Source organism: Schistocerca piceifrons, chromosome 2, assembly GCF_021461385.2.
Source record: "Schistocerca piceifrons isolate TAMUIC-IGC-003096 chromosome 2, iqSchPice1.1, whole genome shotgun sequence".
NCBI classification, from domain to species: Eukaryota; Metazoa; Arthropoda; class Insecta; order Orthoptera; family Acrididae; genus Schistocerca; species Schistocerca piceifrons.
In genome coordinates, this window is record NC_060139.1 from 371,930,799 (window position 1) to 371,937,381 (window position 6,583).

The window sequence follows — 6,583 nt, forward strand, 5'->3', positions numbered from 1 at the left end:
ACTTGTTGTATTGGAAAGCACAGAGGGAACACCAGAGATGGAAAATCTGCATTCCGAAAACTGTTGTGGACGAGTTAATTACTTATATTCATGAAGGTTACGGGCATTTTGGAATTCATAAATGTATTAAACATCTAATGAAGTATTATTATTTCAAAAATATGTCCCGTATTGTGAGAAGTATTATTAGGGCTTGTGAAACCTGTCAAAAGGTTAAAGTTAATAACAAATCCAAGCGTTATAAATTATATGCTGTAATTCCTCGAGGTTTGTGGGATCTACTGTCATTACATTTTTTCGGCCCTCTGCCTCGTAGTTCAGGAGGATTAACTTATGTGTTTGTTGTAATGGAATGTTGGTCCAAACATGTGAAACTGTATACTTTGAAACGAGCGAATACAGCAAGCGTTATACGCTGCCTCACCCGAAATTACTTTGTTAACTGGGGCATTCCTAAACGACTTATGTCTGACAACGGTAGTGCCTTTATTAGTCAAAGATTTCAAGATATGATAAGACAATATGGAATCAAACATATCTTAATTTCGAAATATCACCCTCAAAGTAATTTAGTAGAAAGAGTCATGAGAGAATTAGGACGATTATGTAGAACTTATTGTGCACATAAACATACTCGGTGGGCCAAACTAATGCCTGAATTCGAAAAGATATTAAATGAATTGCCTCACCTAACGACGGGATTATCACCTATAGAAATTTTAGGCAAACGAATTATAGGTGAGCCTTTACTAGCTGCTTTACCTTGGCCACCAGTAAATGAGATCCAACAATGCATTCCAGACGAAAAAGTTTGCGAACAGATTGTAAAAAATGCCGAACGGAGAATTAAAAGTTATAATCAACAGGCTATAGAACCCTCATTTCAGGCAGGAGATCTTGTGTTAGTACGATCTCATCCTAAAAGTTCTAAGATCGGTAAGGAATGTAGAAAATTCTTCTTTATCTTTGAAGGTCCATATGTTGTACATAAGATTGTACATCCCAAAGCATTACTTCTTATGGAACCTTCATCAGGTGTAATTAAAGGATTATATAGTGTTGATCAAATGAAACCCTTCATTCCTAAATAAGTTAATATTTAGTATATGTTACACACGGAAGAGCGTTCATAGTTTATTCATGTGAAGTTTTTCGTGATAGTTACGTGTTATTTTAAATAAATGACAGAAAGCTTAAACATGTGTTCTACAATAATCTACTGGTACTTCAAAAAGAGAAAGATAACCAAAAGGGGGATTTATATGGAGGAAACTTTGCTCTTAGGTCTAAAGGAATTTTGCGTATTTTAAATTTACTCGGATAGTAGGAACCAAAGGGGATGGTTAATAGTTTTAGGGACCATGGGCGTCCAGAGCTATATGGCTCACGAGAACATAGCAGAGTGCCTTTAATAGAGGTTTGTAATAGTGTTAATATAGAACACACCAAACGGGGCTCTCTCGCTTGTTTCTCCTAAATAAATTGCCATTACCCAACAAGGTGTCCGAAGGTAAAGAAAGCCGTGCCGAGATTCTAAAGAAAGTTTTGCTTGATTTCTTCTTGACCTCAGGCATAAATAAGGCATTAGGGAAAAGAATGACGTAAAGTAAATAGTACTATTAGTTATTGTGAGAAACGTATTAGTAATATACATTCTTGGAAAGAATAACTCTAGTAAATAAATGAAACTATAACTAATCTATCACAATTTGAATGCTCTGTCCTAATGTACAACGTTAAAGAACGTACTAAATTAGTATTTATTAGCAACTATTAACTGAAGAGGAGCAATCTCCCTATATTCGGTTACGAATTACCATAAGAGCACAATTAAGAGTAAATGACAAATAGTCACAACGATATCGTATTAAAAGGATTAAATCTATCTAATAGCAAGGACTCTAGGTTACGTAAAATGTGAGGAAAATGTATTAACAGTTAAATATTGTATATTGAACAGTTTTAATTCCGGTTAAAACCTGACAAACTGAGCTTGTGGGTGGGGTATGTAGTGGGACGAAATTAAGCGTCACCCATCCACCAAAGTCAGCCCAGTTTGCAGGTGACTATAAGTTTAATTTAGTTTTGTTTATGTGTTTTCTTATTATTTGTAATAAATGTGAATTATCTAAAAGTTTGTATTTTTTTATGTGTTTCATGTACGGAGAGGTCGGCGCAACGAACGGGGACAGCATCTTCGTTGCCGCGACCAGAGAGGAAATTGCTGGCCGCTATACGTCGCGGGTCGACAGCCAAGGAGCAACAGAAGCTCCTGGAACCGAGTTGTTGCGTCGTGCTTCTAAAAATTAAAAATGAAGTTTTATACTCTTTTTGTACAACAATGACATCATATAGATCTTAATCTTATTGAAATGTTAGTCACTGTCTGTCAACGCTCAAGTTCACATCTGTTTATGTGTAGGAAGCTAATAAAATAGTGTATGCTACTAAAGTTGAAACACGTGTCTTGAAGATTTATTTATGAAGAGTTATGTGAACGGATTAATAATATATTTGACAAGATTATTGATTCAGACAGCGTTGGCCGAAACTTTGAATCTAAAAAGTTTATTAATGTGTGATTCTGATATCGATTAGATCAAGATAACGTGTGTCGATATAATTTTCTGAGGAGAAACAAACGAAATTTAAATTCGAAAAAGTTACGAAAACCAATTGGCCCAAGTGATGTAATTCTTTGCATACGACTCAACTGATGTTTTACAGTTTCGTTCAAGAACCATTCTATGACAATTTAAAAAGAATATGAATCATTTTTGAAGTGGGTTGTAACTGACGTAGGTGACGAAGTCTGCACATGGTCATATATCAAACAAAAACCTAAGGCGTCGTTACACCACACCACGCCTACTACAGTAGTACAAGTTTATATGCCAACTAGCTCTGCAGATGACGAAGAAATTGAAGAAATGTATGATGAAATAAAAGAAATCATTCAGATTGTGAAGGGAGACGAAAATTTAATAGTCATGGGTGACTGGAATTCGAGTGTAGGAAAAGGGAGAGAAGGAAACATAGTAGGTGAATATGGATTGGGGGACAGAAATGAAAGAGGAAGCCGCCTGGTCGAATTTTGCACAGAGCACAACATAATCATAACTAACACTTGGTTTAAGAATCATGAAAGAAGGTTGTATACATGGAAGAACCCTGGAGATACTAAAAGGTTTCAGATAGATTATATAATGGTAAGACAGAGATTTAGGAACCAGGTTTTAAATTGTAAGACATTTCCAGGGGCAGATGTGGACTCTGACCACAATCTATTGGTTATGACCTGTAGATTAAAACTGAAGAAACTGCAAAAAGGTGGGAATTTAAGGAGATGGGACCTGAATAAACTAAAAGAACCAGAGGTTGTACAGAGATTCAGGGAGAGCATAAGGGAGCAATTGACAGGAATGGGGGAAATAAATACAGTAGAAGAAGAATGGGTAGCTTTGAGGGATGAAGTAGTGAAGGCAGCAGAGGATCAAGTAGGTAAAAAGACGAGGGCTAGTAGAAATCCTTGGGTAACAGAAGAAATATTGAATTTAATTGATGAAAGGAGAAAATATAAAAATGCAGTAAGTGAAACAGGCAAAAAGGAATACAAACGTCTCAAAAATGAGATCGACAGGAAGTGCAAAATGGCTAAGCAGGGATGGCTAGAGGACAAATGTAAGGATGTAGAGGCCTATCTCACTAGGGGTAAGATAGATACCGCCTACAGGAAAATTAAAGAGACCTTTGGAGATAAGAGAACGACTAGTATGAATATCAAGAGCTCAGATGGAAACCCAGTTCTAAGCAAAGAAGGGAAAGCAGAAAGGTGGAAGGAGTATATAGAGGGTCTATACAAGGGCGATGTACTTGAGGACAATATTATGGAAATGGAAGAGGATGTAGATGAAGATGAAATGGGAGATATGATACTGCGTGAAGAGTTTGACAGAACACTGAAAGACCTGAGTCGAAACAAGGCCCCCGGAGTAGACAATATTCCATTGGAACTACTGACGGCCGTGGGAGAGCCGGTCCTGACAAAACTCTACCATCTGGTGAGCAAGATGTATGAGACAGGTGAAATACCCTCAAATTTCAAGAAGAATATAATAATCCCAATCCCAAAGAAAGCAGGTGTTGACAGATGTGAAAATTACCGAACAATCAGTTTAATAAGTCACGGATGCAAAATACTAACCCGTATTCTCTACAGACGAATGGAAAAACTGGTAGAAGTCGAACTCGGGGAAGATCAGTTTGGATTCCGTAAAAATATTGGAACATGTGAGGCAATACTGACCCTATGGCTTATCTTAGAAGCTAGATTAAGGAAAGGCAAACCTACGTTTCTAGCATTTGTAGACTTGGAGAAAGCTCTTGACAATGTTGACTGGAGTACTCTCTTTCAAATTCTGAAGGTGGCAGGGGTAAAATACAGGGAGCGAAAGGCTATTTACAATTTGTACAGAAACCAGATGGCAGTTATAAGAGTCGAGGGACATGAAAGGGAAGCAGTGGTTGGGAAGGGAGTAAGACAGGGTTGTAGCCTCTCTCCGATGTTGTTCAATCTGTATATTGAGCAAGCAGTAAAGGAAACAAAAGAAAAATTCGGAGTAGGTATTAAAATTCATGGAGAAGAAATAAAAACTTTGAGGTTCGCCGATGACATTGTAATTCTGTCAGAGACAGCAAAGGACTTGGAAGAGCAGTTGAATGGAATGGACAGTGTCTTGAAAGGAGGATATAAGATGAACATCAACAAAAGCAAAACAAGGATAATGGAATGTAGTCTAATTAAGTCGGGTGACGCTGAGGGAATTAGATTAGGAAATGAGGCACTTAAAGTAGTAAAGGAGTTTTGCGATTTGGGGAGCAAAATAACTGATGATGGTCGAAGTAGAGAGGATATAAAATGTAGGCTGGCAATGGCAAGGAAAGCGTTTCTGAAGAAGAGAAATTTGTTAACATCCAGTATTGATTTAAGTGTCAGGAAGTCATTTCTGAAAGTATTCGTATGGAGTGTAGCCATGTATGGAAGTGAAACATGGACGATAAATAGTTTGGACAAGAAGAGAATAGAAGCTTTCGAAATGTGGTGCTACAGAAGAATGCTGAAGATTAGATGGGTAGATCACATAACTAATGAGGAAGTGTTGAATAGGATTGGGGAGAAGAGAAGTTTGTGGCACAACCTGACCAGAAGAAGGGATCGGTTGGTAGGGCATGTTCTGAGGCATCAAGGGATCACGAATTTAGTATTGGAGGGCAGCGTGGAGGGTAAAAATCGTAGAGGGAGACCAAGAGACGAAGACACTAAGCAGATTCAGAAGGATGTAGGTTGCAGTAGGTACTGGGAGATGAAAAAGCTTGCACAGGATAGAGTAGCATGGAGAACTGCATCAAACCAGTCTCAGGACTGAAGACCACAACAACAACAACATCACAGCACACGCCTACATTGATGTTTTAAGCACCTTCCTGCTTCCCATTGTTGAAGAGCAATCCCATCTTTCAACACGATCGGGCACCTGTTCATAATGCACACCCTGTGGCGGAGTGATTACACGACAATAACGTCCCTGTAATGGACTGGCCTGCACAGAGTCCTGATCTGAATCCCACAGAACACCTTTGGGATGTTTTGGAACGCCTACTTCGTGCCAGGCCTCACTGACCGACATCGATACCTCTCCTCATTGCAGCACTCCGCGAAGAATGGGCTGCCATTCCCCAAGGAACCATCCAGCACCTGCGAGAGTGGAAGCTGTCATCAAGGCCAAGGGTGGGCCAACACCATATTGAATTCCAGCATTATCGATGGAGAGCGCCATGAACTTTTAAGTCATTTTCAGCCAGGTGTCCGGATACTTTTGATCACGTAGTGTATAGTCGGCACAGACATTGTAAGAACCATAATCAACTACCAGAACGCTATAGAACACACATCTACCGCATTATTGTGGTCAAGAGTCGACTGTATTCGTCACTTTGTAGCTGACGGAGGGATATCTCTCATATCAGGCGACAGAAGAAAATATCCTTCTGGTCCTTTCTAGATAACTCACTTTCGGCATCCTAGCAGCTTAAAGATAAAATCATAGAATAGGTTACCAATTAATGTAATCCACATCCAAATATTTTGAAACTCATAATTTGTTTAAGCAAAACTATTACAAAGCTTGAGGAAGCCTCTCTTGTGTGCACATAGTTTAACATCCACCAGCAAAGACAAAATGCAGTTGCGTCTGCATTTTTCATTTATTTTAATATAACTGGGAATAAGACGGCAGCAGAGATAAGTGACAGTGTGATCGATAGTAAAAGATACCTGACGGGAAAAATAAAAGTGGAAACTCTGCGTAAAACCACAAAACAAAACAAAATCGTTCTGTCGGAGCTGGGGTAGGTGCTTCGTATTACAAGGAAGACTACATCCCCAAAACTATTCCCAGCGACCGTACAGCAAGTTTTTGGCGCATTTAGTCAGAAAAACGAGGAAGGAATTAGGTAAACGGAATATGTCTGAGTAGCGTCGTTTCGCTGATGACACTGTACTACTGTCTACATTTCATGCAGA